Source organism: Eumetopias jubatus, unplaced genomic scaffold (assembly GCF_037043125.1).
Source record: "Eumetopias jubatus isolate StellerSeaLion01/CBP00866 unplaced genomic scaffold, mEumJub1_p1.0 scaffold_5, whole genome shotgun sequence".
Taxonomy (NCBI): Eukaryota; Metazoa; Chordata; class Mammalia; order Carnivora; family Otariidae; genus Eumetopias; species Eumetopias jubatus.
Genome location: NW_028274811.1, coordinates 3,031,998 through 3,044,918, shown reverse-complemented (window position 1 = coordinate 3,044,918; position 12,921 = coordinate 3,031,998). Strand labels below are relative to the sequence as shown.

At 52.0% G+C, this 12,921-nt stretch overlaps 1 protein-coding gene and 1 non-coding gene across 2 annotated transcripts in view; one reads left to right on the top strand and one right to left on the bottom strand.

The window, feature by feature from the left end:
• COL23A1 (collagen type XXIII alpha 1 chain) overlaps positions 1–12,921 on the bottom strand; it is a 305,334-nt gene that overhangs the window by 97,712 nt on the left and 194,701 nt on the right. The window lies entirely within an intron of this gene.
• Positions 3,932–4,231, top strand: LOC148164243 (signal recognition particle RNA). Its single transcript, XR_015768273.1, has one exon.

Genomic DNA, 12,921 nt, shown 5'->3' with positions numbered 1-12,921 from the left:
GCTTGTTGAGAGGGAGGTCTCCACCCCAAACGCTCCAACAGGCCTGTTTGCCCATCCTCCCCACACTGAGTGTTTTGCAAAGAAAAGAAAGGAAGATGTTTTCCATTTGAAAAAACAAGAAATCCTGGCAAAGCTGAGAGGCAGGGCACTCTCCGCACTGCCGAAAGAACACAGGACAAACCTCTTAGGAAAGCAATTTGGGCCCCTATTTTCAAAATCTAAAATGCCATGTCCTTTGATCTAGCAATTCTACTTCCATGAATTTGTCCTCAGGTAGACTTCCCCATGTGCACACAAAAGCAGGACGCACCCGAGGACTAGCTGCAGCGTCGCGTTTCATACCAAGGACAAAACAATGCAACCGCCCACTAACTGGAGACTGGCAGGGTGAATTATGACAGACTCCTGCAATGAAATTCTAGGCAGCTTTTGAAAAGAAGGAAGCAAAATGAAGCCATAAACGTACTAAGAGGAACCATAAATTTCTTTTATAATCTCTGATTTGAGAAGAAGGCCCTTTCATATACGACACAAACCTCAAACTGTAAAACAGACGAATAGGACGACATTCCCATTTCTTTCTCTTTTTTTGCATGACCCAAAAGAAAAACAAAAGAAAAACCAAATCCGTCAAAGAAAAAGCATAAAACGGTGAGAACATGTTTCTAACTCATAGGATAATTTTCTTAAAGCATTCCTGCAAATTGGTAAGAAAAAGATGAACAACCCAGCGGGAGAATGGACCAAGGATCTGATTGGACAATTCACGGAAAAGGAAATAGAAGTTTCTCTGAAGTATATGGGGAAAAAAATGCTCAACCTTCATCAAAGAGAACTACAAATTAAAACTCTCCTGGGATATTGTTTCTCGTCTCTTAGAATGATGTCTAATGAGCTACAGTTGATCTTTGACCCACACGGGTCTGAACTGCACGGGTCCACTGACATGTGGATTTTTTTAAAAAATAAATGCAGCATACTGCTGTGCCTGTATTTTCCCTTCCTTATGATATTCTCAATAACATTTTCTTTTCTCTAGCTTACTTGATTGTAAGAATTGATTGTACTTTATTATGTTAATTGACTGTGTATGTGATCAGTAAGACTTCTGGTCAACAGCAGGCTATCAGTAGTCAGGTTTTTGGGGGGAGCCCAAAGTTATAGGTGGATTTTTTTGGCATCCTTAACCCCTATGTTGAAGGGTCAACTGTGGTACCACGTTGCTTAGCCAGGACCCAGGAATCGTGTTCTCTTCTGCAAGGCTGAGGGGAGTAGAAAAGGAATGGGTACTATTGTGTCACAGATGCTTTGATCCAGAAATACTACTTGTAGGAATTCATCCTTCAGCTGTATGCACCCACCAGGCCATTGAATGCAGTGGTTCAAAACTCCATCGGAGAAAGAAAAATATTTCAGATATTCTATGAAGTGGAAACAAGGGACAAAACAGCGTGTGTGCTGTGCGTTACCCTCGAGTTAACAAAAGCGCAGGAAAAGACTGTATTTATACATGTTTGGACGGGCTGCATTTACACCCTTGGAGGGAAGGCTGGGAGATGTCTGGGAAGGGTAACTTGGCTGCTAAAGGACCAGGGATGGAAAGGACTCTCCTCCCTGGAGGCCTTTTTATGCCTTTGGAGTCTTGAATTTGGAAATATCTGGCCACAATGAGGCAGATCTGTATGTTCCGATATGGGATGATTTTCAACTTCCTCGACGTGGAAGAGGCAAGGTGCCGAGCATGCTACGACATGGACAAACCTTGAAAACATCGCATTACATGCGAAAAGCAGGTACCAGAGAGCACATATGGTGTGATTGCCATTTATAGGAAATGTCGAGAATAGGCAAGTCTATAGACACGGGGTAGATTAGTGGGTAGGGGACTTCTTTTGGGGGTGATGAACATGGTCTAACATCGGCTCTGGTGATGGCTGCATAACTCTGTGAATCTACTAAAAACCATCGACTTGTACACTTCAAGTGGGTGGAGTGCACGGTATATGAATCATATCTTAGCAAAGCTTTATTCCAAAGAAAAAGGCCAGGTGCAGACCAGTGTGTAAAGCATACCGTAGCTTGTCTAAAAGAGGGGCATCTGTTTGTGAGTTAAGGTATGGACATAGGAAATGAGTCCTCCTGGAACAGGGGAGAAGGGGGATGCTCATCACAAGCTACGGGGGTCCCACGGCCTGAGCCCCAAAGCCTGGCTGCCATGATGGGAGCCACGGAGGGAAAAGTGTGCTCATCTAAGGTTCAAAATGATGATGGCCTTTTCCGGCAGCGTGGAAGACGGGGCTTTGCTGGCTGTCCCAGGCACTGTGTAGTCCCCAGGGGCAGGCCTCCCCAGGGACCCCTGCAACAAGGCTGGTGAGGACAGGGTGAGGACAGAGCAGTGGGAGCTCAGAGAGGCTAAACAACTTGCCTAAGCCACACCGACACATCAGCCCTGACCCTGCATGTGACGCAAGCCTACAGACTCCGAGCGCAAGTGCTCATTCCAATGCAGTTGCCCTCTGGTCTGCAGAAGTGGACGGTGCAGAGAGCAGTCTGGGAACAGGCATGCGCCCTGCTGCTTCAAGTGCAGCCCTCTGGAGCCTGGTGGGATTAGAAACGGACTACCTGCCTCCCATCGGAGCTTAGGGGACCGAGTGCCATCACCCCTCCCCTTCCTCTCCTGCCCAACATCTCCTTCATCTCCCATTGCCTCCACCTCCTATAAGGAGCAGGGGCAGCTAACGCTCCCTGGTACTTATTACGTGCCTGACACTTGGCATCGTTGCTTGTTCGATCTTCAGGAAGTTTACCTCCAAGCCCTCTCAACAGGCCTTGTGAACACCAATACAGAGCCCAGTGTTTCCAATCAAAGTTCCAGTTCATGGGCAAGGTATAAGGGAGAAGCTGTGTAAGATAGGACTTCTGGGAGAGTGGCAAGACAGTCAGGGATCTCAGGTGGGGGGACCTTCTTGGTCATCTAGCTCAACCTTCCACCAAGCATGGAAATGTGTCCATCCATCTATCCATCCATGCCTCTACACACCCACCTGAGCACCCATCTACCCATCCAGCCACCCATTCATCCATCCACCCACCCATCTACCCATCCATCCATCCATCCATCCATCCATCCATCCAACCTTTTTTAGCATCTACCCTGTTGTCAAGCAGTGGACCCTATATATATATATAGGACCCAGAGATATAATGCTGATTCACATGTTGTCCTACTCATGAAGCCAGTTTAATGGGGTTCAATTCAGCATCTTTTCCATAATGGCCTTGAAGCCTGTGTTTGCTTACTTCTCATGCTGGGGAACTCACCACCCGACAAGGAATCCCATTCTACGTCATGGGACACTTGGACTCTTCACCCCTTTCGTTTCCCAGTTGAGAAACTCGGCCCTAGGCAAAGGACTACATGGCTGAGCTCATACCACACACCAGTGGCAGAGCTGGATATCTGACTCACTGCTGCTTCTTCCCATCAGAGCTCTCTGCCCTGTGGTGTGTTGCCTGTGGGTATTATTTGAGATACTCAAGCATTAAAAATTCGTAAGAAGTTGATGCTGGTGACCAGAACTTCTATTTAGCATTTCAAATGCATAGCATACTGACAGCTAACTATGTAAGTACTAAGTCAGACAAAATCAATTTCTCTTTTCCTCTTAAAAAAAATTTTTTTTTTTTAAAAAAGAGATTGTGTCTCCCCACCCTAGCCCCCGGCCCCCTGCTCCAGAAGATTGTGTCTTTGATCCCAGGCTCCAACAGGGGGCCTGGCATGCAGATTGTCTAAGGAGCAAGAGAAAGAGTTGGGACTTTTGGCCTCAGGCTCTGGTCCCCGCTAAGGCCCCAGTGATCTGTCCAATTTGTCCCTCTGAGCCTGTTTCCAAACCAGGATCCTCGTGCCCCCTTCTCCAGATAACCTGAGATAGCCAGGGGCGGTGGCGTGCGCCTGTAGTCCCAGCTACTCGGGAGGCTGAGGCAGGAGGATCGCTTGAGCCCAGGAGTTCTGGGCTGTAGTGAGCTATGCCAATCGGGTGTCCGCACTAAGTTCGGCATCAATATGGTGACCTCCCGGGAGGGGGGGACCACCAGGTTGCCTAAGGAGGGGTAAACTGGCCCAGGTTGGAAACGGAGCAGGTCAAAACTCCCGTGCAGATCAGATAACCTGAGATACTACGTATAAAAAAGGACTAACGTAGAGCCTGACACTAGAAAGTGTCAACAGCAAAAGCCAGGTTGGGTTTTTCAACAGAGGCCTTTGAATTGAATTAAAGTATTGTCTGAATCCTGCAGAAGAAAGGAACAATGAAGGAAGCCCTTTACAGGATGCTGACCCCTACCCCCTCTGCTCTTTCAGTCCCTAATTGCATTAAGCACTGAGTTCCCTCCCTGGTGACCCTGGGCTGCCCAGCAGGAAGTGACCTTGAGGCCCCGCCCGCCCAGAGATCTGCTCCCTGAAGTCCGGATGATGTGTCCCCTCAGATGTGACCCCGGCCTTCTCACGGGCTTCCCAGTCCAGCCTGGCCCACCGGAGAATGCTTTTTCTGTGCTCTTTTGAAAGACCCACCACCTCTGAGCTCAGTGCAGGGAAGCAGGCTGAGCCCCGAGGAGCAGGCCAGCGAGGCCGCAGGGCTGGGGCGGGGGCAGCCGCGTCTCCGAAAGCATTTTACAGTGAAATGAGGTTAGGCAGGGTCAGGCGAGGCAGAGATGTGGGGTCTTGCTGAGAGCAACACACTGAGGAATTACACGCTTCTGAGGTTTGAACCGTCCACTTGGGAAACTCTTTAGCGAGTTCTTTAAAAGAAAACATATTTTGGAATTTTGGTCTGATGATACCACAAGGAAGGCAAGGCAGCCTGACAGGGTAGAGCCAGGCTGATGAGGAGTGGCCCCCTCAATTTCAAAATGTTGGCTCCAAATATAAAGGAATGTACCCATCTGCGGAAATGCTCAGTTTTTATTTTGCCTAATGTCACATCAGATTTAAAAGATGTGAATACGTGTGTATGTTTAAACATGATATACCCACGTCAAATGTAATACATGTTTCAGCAACCCACACACATATAAAATATTTACACACATGATGCATTTTTCAGATGCCCTCTTCTTTATAAAAGTTCCAATGACAAAAAACATTTAAACCAAAGAGAGAAAATGAGCCCTGATTCCATGATCTTCACATGACGAGGGTTACAAGTGAGTGCCTTTTGTTGTGGGACAGATGTCATGTCAGTGTGTCAAACGGAAGACTTCTGATGTGTTCTAGAAGAGTTGGGGGGGATCTATGGGGAGAGAAAGCACAGAGGGAACAGCCGCGTGCAGAGTGGAAAGGGCTTGAGCTTTATAGGAGGTCACACCTGGCTCTGCTTCCAGCACTGAAGTCATTATTGGCATGACGGTGTGACCTTGGGCAAGTCCGTGAGCTTCAGTTTTTCCCCAGTGACCCAGATGGGTTTCTGCACAGAAAACAGAGCAGGGCTGTGAGGGTTCCCAGGGGTGGAGGGAGAAGAGAGAGCTGGGGAGGTGGAGGGAGGAGGGTGGGGGGCTGTGAAGAGTGGTGTTGGGGAGTAGGGGTGGGGTTAAGGGTGAGTTACGGAACCAGGAAAGCTGGAGGCCAGAAACTGGTGGGAGACACGCAGCGCCCCGGGACCCCCAAAGTCACAGGGCTTTGGCGACAGCTCCAATTCCCTTCTGTGGTCCCCATAAACTACCCAGTGTCCTGGGATGCCAGCTCTCTGACATGCAAACCACATCTCCCAGAGACAGCCCCCCCAACCTCCCACCGCCCGCCCCCCGGCCCAGAAATGGCCTCAAATTCTTTGTCAGTCCCAGTGTAGGAATTTCTGGTTGGGAAAATGTAAGCACTGTGAATTTCACAGAAGGTGGCACAAGAATAGAAACTGCTAGATGATTTCCAAGGAAACATAAATTTATCGCATTTGTAAAATCTCTCCCCAGTGGGGACAGGTCCATTTAAAGTGGTGGCAGCTGTGAGGAGGTGACGCACGCAGCCAGGTTCTCCCGCCTGTGAGAGCCACACGTCCCCCGGGAAGCCTGGCGGGGCCTCACTTGAGGGAGGTGAGGTCCTACGTGGGAGCTGATCTCCTGCTCGGGCAGAGGCCATGCATCACCCGGCAAAGAGCGTGGGAACAGGCAGCATGCAGATCCGGCTCCAAATCCCTCACACGGTGCTAGCTGGGTGACTCGAGGCAAACACCTCTCTGAGCCTCCGTTTTCCGGCCCCAAAAGTGGGCATTATCATACCCGCCTCGTTGGGCCACAGAGAGGACTGAATGAAAAACAGATTAGAAACTCACACGTAGGGCGCCTGGGTGGCTCAGGCGGTTAAGCGCCTGCCTTTGGCTCAGGTCATGATCCCGGGGTCCCGGAATCGAGTCCCGCATCGGGCTCCTTGTTCCCTGCTTCTTCCTCTACTCCTCCCCCCTGCTCATGATCTCTTTCTCTCTCACGCTCTCTCTCTCAAATAAATGAATAAAATCTTAAAAAAAGAAAGAAAGAAAGAAAACTCACACATAAGACCCAGCCCACGGAAGTGTTCAGGACGTGGTGTTCTTGTCATACTCGGGGCAGGTGTCACCATGTTCTGCTGTTGCTGCGATGAAACTGGGGAAGCAGTAGGCTCGGAGAGCTAGCTGTAGATGCTCTAGGTCCTTGGACTGGAAACTGGCCAATAGAGCAAATGTGACGGGGGCTTGAAGAAGAACAAGTTCTGTGGTCTTTCTCAGGTCACCAGGATAGTGGAGAATGATGGGAAGATTTGTTGACACTTAGCTTCAGAGTCAGCAAACAGGACTGGACCGTGCCTGTCAAGGACACACTTGGGTCCCATCTTTGTCATCTCAAGCCAAGGCTACCCAGAGCTGCTCTGAGAGTCTGTTTTGGGAACTTTAATCATTCTTGTGCCATCTGCGCCACTTTTATAACTCTTTTTTCCTTTAAACTAGCTTTTCTTTCTTTCTTTCCTTTTTTTTTTTTTTTTAAAGATTTTATTTATTTGAAAGAGAGAGACAGAGATAGCAAGAAAGAGGGCATGAGCAGGGAGGAGAGGGAGAATCAGACTCCCCTCCGAGCAGGGACCCCGACACGGGGCTCAATCCCAGGACCCTGAGATCATGACCTGAGCCGAAGGCAGACGTTTAACCGACTAAGCCACCCAGGCGCCCCTAACCTAGCCTTTCTTACTGAAAGAAATATGTTTGGGAATGAAACTTCTTCCACTGCAACCACTATCACAAAAGGAAAACGGGCCTCCCGTGCCATAAGACGGTTATTGTTAAAATAATACACAATGAAAGCTACATCAACCAACAGAGTCCCAGCCAAAACCCTTGCCTGATAGCACTGAGCCTAAGGTCTGAACCGTTTGCAAAAAGGGAGACTACCACATATTGGAGGAGCATCAAAGACACAGTAGGACCAAACTGAGACTGATCTCTTGGACCAGCTGGGAGGACTGAAGGAGACTTGAACATGGGCTTTTTTATGTGGAGTTCCTGTCCTTTGATATTGAATTAGCGCTCTTGTGACCTCGCTCTGAGACGCTGCCCCGGTGGAAATGTGGGTACACGGGGCCTGAGGAACGCAGACACGGATGTTCCCGGATTCCCTTCATCCCACATCCCCTGTGCGCACGTTTCTGCCCTGCGTGACTCTTATCCCCACTTCTGCGCCTTTCCTCCCGCAGCCTCCCCTGGGACCTCCACTTTGACCCTTCCCATGTCCCTCTGCATCTCCAACCCTGACTGCTCCCCACTCCACTCCTGGGGTCACCCATGCCAAGCTGGACCCTCGTCCCCTGGGGGAGCCCCAGTTACCCCCAAGATAGGTGCTTTCATATAGGTGCATTCACTCGTGCGGGTCCCTCCCCTGGCTGGCGGCCAGGTGGCCTCCTTATCCTGACTCTGCCTTCCCTCCAGGGGTCTTCCCACCATCTCACTCTGGAACTCTCTCTGCAAACCACAAGCTGAAATAACACAGGGAGCTACAGGCACTGGGTCTAGGAGTTACAGAGTAGAGATAAAAGAGTTTTGATTTTTACACAATGGCATCCCTCTTCCTCTCCTGGGCATGTGGGGTCATTATGACCAGCAGCAAGGAAGCTTCCCAGGTCCGCTCCTTCGAGGTGACATAATGCAGGTGTCACAGGGACGTGGAGGTGAGAAGCACGTTAGGGGTCCCCTTCTCCAACTCACAGCCGGCTGGCTCAGGACAGGTCTTCAGGGTCATTCCTCCTGTCCTTGCCTGGGGGCTGTTAGGTAGAGACACCAGTCCCATTTCTACCCAGATCCCCAGAGAATGGAGGAGGCCTGAGTTTGGGGCCAGACGGGGTGAGGGTTTGACTCACAGCTTCTCCATAGACCCCAAGGAAGGGGAAGGATAGGAGCCTCTAGGATGGGGTCTGGCCTGGAGGTAGCATACGTCCACTCCCTAGAGTTACAGTTTATCATGGGTTTGTTACATTTTAATTCTGTCCTCTGAGACAGTTATTATCATCCTCTGTAAACGGGATCACTGGACACCTTTTATGTCTTTAAGTTGTTAGAAACCATGAACAGGGTAGGCCTAAGTACAGAACCCATAGCTGATCATGGCCCCTTCCTCCCTCCCTCCCTCTGTCCCCTCAGTGTTTACTGAGTCCTACCTGGGGCCAATCACTGTTCTGACCGTGCACACCAGCCCGACTCTGGTCCAAATGTCTCCTTCTCAGACAAAAAACCTGGATATTTTGTCCACCTGTCTGAAGTCCAAATGCAACAGGATTAAACGGGTCATGCAGGAGACCTGCTTGGTGGGCAGCTGGTACCTGGGGGCCCCTGATGCTCACTGTCAGCTGGTCACAGAGCCCACGGGGCCTTTGCTTCCTCATCTGCTCTAGACATTGGACCCACATCCCTGTCTGACTCACCCACCTGGAGTTTCTAGAATTTTCTGAAAATGGGGACAGGTCTGACGATCCATATCCCATCCTCTGTTCCTCCTCAGAGACAGCCCTATTTCTATGGTCACACGAGCAAGTTCTTTCCATGCTCTGGGCCCAGGTCATGTGGACCTAAAGACTCAATTCATGTGGTGGGATTCATCCCATGCTTTTTTTCGCACCTGCTCTGTGACAGACTCTTCCTCTTACAACCTCCTGCCGCACCCCTTTTCCACGTCCCTCTGCACTGCTGTCCATCAGATGCTCGTGCTGAGGCCCCGAGCAGCCTCTGTCCCCCATCCTCTGTCCCCACTGCTGTCTGCTAATCCTACGTCTGGGGTCCCTAGCCCCATGTCTGGCTCTTTGTTCTTCTCCTTATGCCAAGTAGGCTTTTAAAAACCAAATGTGCTCTTCTGCACATTTTTTGCCATCCCTGGGCCTGTTTTCTGGGCCGTGGCCACAGCTCCTGTCCCTCCCATGTGCACACACACACACACACACACACACACACACACACATCCTTTCTGAGTCTGAGAAATGCAAGCCTGCCCACCCCCCATCCTTGGAGAGAGGCCCTTGGTTTGCCTTCAAACATCCTGACATCTGCTTTCCTAATTTCCAAGATAGGAATCTTTTGGTCCGTGGGATGGTGGCTACAGGTCCCCAGGACAGTGAGCTAAGGATGCGGTGGGCCCACAAGGGGTGGAGAGGACACACTCTTGCCCCTGAAACATAGGGGACTTGTCACCTGGTAGTGCCGGGGTTCATGCCTATTCCTCACAAGCTCTGTCTGCACGGTCTTGCCCCTCCCATCTCTGACGCCAAATGACACTAGATTACCTTTCTTGAATGGGGGAAGGGGCCCTTGGGAATCATGTGATCCAGCAGTTACACCTTTAATTAGCGGAATCACTGGGGCAGACTACCCTGTCCCCACCCCAGAGACTGAGCCACGGAGTCTGGGGCGGGGGGGGGTCTCAGGTACCTGGATCTCTAAAAAGCAACCCAGCCCCTATGACTGCTGACGAGCCCCTCTGGGAGCCCCCTCACTCCGCACGGGGCACCAATGGCTAGGATTCCAGCATGAGCTCACGGAGCTGCCCGGGACCCAGGCTCCTGCATGCCGGGGCCCGTATTCCCATACAGTCGTGCTGACTGCAGGCTTGGAAGCCCCGCGCTGGGAGGCTGCTTCCTTCCACAGCCCTCGTAAAGACAGCCTGGGCTTATTGAGCAACAGGGGCCATCCTGTCCAGCCAATAAACAGATGCCCAAACAGATAAATCAATGAAGCCCTAAACCGCAGGGGCCATAACAATCTCCTTACAATTCTTCTTTGGGGGTGGGCTCTGCAATGTTGCTTTGTGTTATTTTCTTTTCAAATAAGCAAAATGGTTTTCTTGGGACTCCATCCAAGAACATTAGATAAATAGCTGTGATCCAGCTGCTTGCAGGAAACCCTGTTGGGGCAGACAGTGTGGGAGAGTGAGGCTGTGCTTTGATGTGCAGGGTGGGGGCACCCTGGGGCCATGGGGGCCTTTTGTGAAAGCCCCAGGCTCCACAAACTCTGGCTCAGCTTCCCCATGGGACCCCTCCTCTCCTCCTCCCCGCCACGCTCACACGTGCTGGATCTGACCAGGTGCTTCCCTCCCTCAGCCCTGTGTCCCCTTGATGACTTGGGACCAAGTTACGAGCCTCCTGGCCGGTGTCAAGGTGTGGCCCGGGGCGTCCCTGTCTCTATCGCACGGCTGGGCTCTGCCCACTAACTGCTCGGCGGCCACCCAGGCATGCAGGGACCCTTTGCCCTCCTCAACGGCTCTATGTCCTCTTTGAGCTTTGGGGCAGACCCTCGTGGTTTCCGTTCTCCCCCTGGAAAGCTGCTCCTCCAAGCCTAGCTCTGTGCTCACCTTCCCTCCCCCCGCCCCCAGAGAAGCCCGTCCCTTGACCCCACATGGGGGCCCGACAGGCCAGACCCCTCAGGGGTCTGCTTCTTCCATGACTGTGGGGCTCGTCAAGGGTAGAGCCTGGGTCCCCTCTGGCTGGATCGAGCATGGCAGGATGGGCAGCAAGGGCTTTGGAGGTAGACACACGGGGTTCGAATACCACTCCCGCTCTCAGCAGCTGGGTCACTCCGTACAGCTTGTGACGTGATCTGCTGCCATGCATCCTCCCAGCCTGCCCCTTCCCTCCATCAGAGTGGGTATCCCATCTGATAAGGGTCCAGCTCCCCTCCCAGCCTAGGAGTCTGTGCAGCAGGGTGGGTCTCATTCCTCTCTTCCCCCCAAGCCTGGTCCAGAGGGTGGGACTCTGCTGGCTGCAGGGACTGTTCTCAGCCTCGCTCGCTGCCCCTGCCTGTGGCTGGGGTTCCCTCTGCACCCTGTGGTGGGCGTCACCCCCGGGCACTCGTCACTTTTACTCTGAACCCCTGCGTGTTCAGCCCCACCTGGCTGCTGGGGTCCATGGCCCCAAGTGTCTTCTCCCTCTCCTCGCCATCTCCAGAGCCAGCCCCCATGTGCCCGTCTTGTTCACCCACACTTCCCTTTACAGCACCCCATCTGACCCTTGCAGGCCATTTCCCACCCTGCCACCGAGAGGGTGCTTTCCTCCACCCCTCTTCAATCCCCTATCACTGTGACTAGTCCCCGTGTCTCTCTGTCTGACGCCCCACCCGCTTCCAGCTTCCTCTGGGACCCAAAGAGCGCCCTGCTCCGGCCCATGATGCAGCCATATGGAGCTCCTGCAGCCTCCCCGGAAGCCTCTTTCTTCCCTGTTCGGAGCTTGTCAGCATCAATAGCTACCATGCTGGCCCAGAGCAGAAGTCCAATAAAGACCTCTCTGAGTCTCGCAGGGAGTGGGGTCCCTCCATGGCCTAAGTGACCCATTTTGGCGGAGGAGTCAGGATGCCAGACTTCCCGGCCATAGCAGCCGGCCTGGGCTGTGTATACCCAGCTTTGCTGGCATTCTGTCCAGGCCTGGAATGGGGTGGGCACTCGGTAAGCGTTTGTTGAAACAGTCTCGCACGGTGTGCATCTCAGACCCTGCTCTGAATGGGTTTGGGTCTGCATGTGAAGCAGTCCATTTGCTATCAGACAAAACTCAGTCATGGTCAGGTCAAAATTTTCCTGATGGCCAAATTATTATCTGATGATTTCGCTGGAATATAAATCAGCACGATCTTGATCTGCTTGGAAACACCCGATGGCATTCCCTCCAAGTCGTCTGATGATGTCCAGATGTCGGCTGCCGCCGTGAAGTGTCTTTTCTGTAATTAAGCTGACAGGAGCTCCACGTTTGACAGGGGGGTTTGGCCGTGAGCAGGTCACCTCTCCGTGTGCCCCGTTTCTCCTCTGGAGCACGGAGGGAGCACCGACTGGCTTGATAGTGAGTTCATGTACAAGGTGGAATGATGCCTGTTTTTCTGAGGCAGGCTATACTCTGAAATCAAATGTTCTGCATGTTTATATAGAGCTTGGAGCCCCCTGTAGCCTGGGTGTGCTCCCTGTGGCCTGGGACACCTGGCCTTGCCACAATGCTGAACAGAGGAGGCCCAGAGGTGGATGTTAGCTCCCACTGGATAAGCTGGGAGCCTTGAAGTATTAGGGAGGCTGGGGTTCAAATCCAAGGTCAGGCAGGCTCCTGGGGGCTTGTCTTATTCTGTGGCCAAATAAATGCAGGCTTACCATCCTACGACTGTGTCTTTTCTTTCTAGTACACCCATCAAATGTGTCCTCTTCCCACTTTGGGGGACTTCTTGCTCCTTCCTAAATGCAGAAACTGTCCCAGGGCACCAGCAGATGGGTGTAGAGTTGCTTGCTAGCCCAGGCTTCCTGGGGGTACCTCTGCCACCCTCCAGGGTCACGACCAGGGAGAGCAGAGGGACAAGATCCAGGCACTGTCCCCGAGGAGCTCATGGCCAGGCCAGGTGGACTGTTCTAAGGGAGGTGCCACAATGGGCGACAGAAAATCATCGGTCAGGTGCA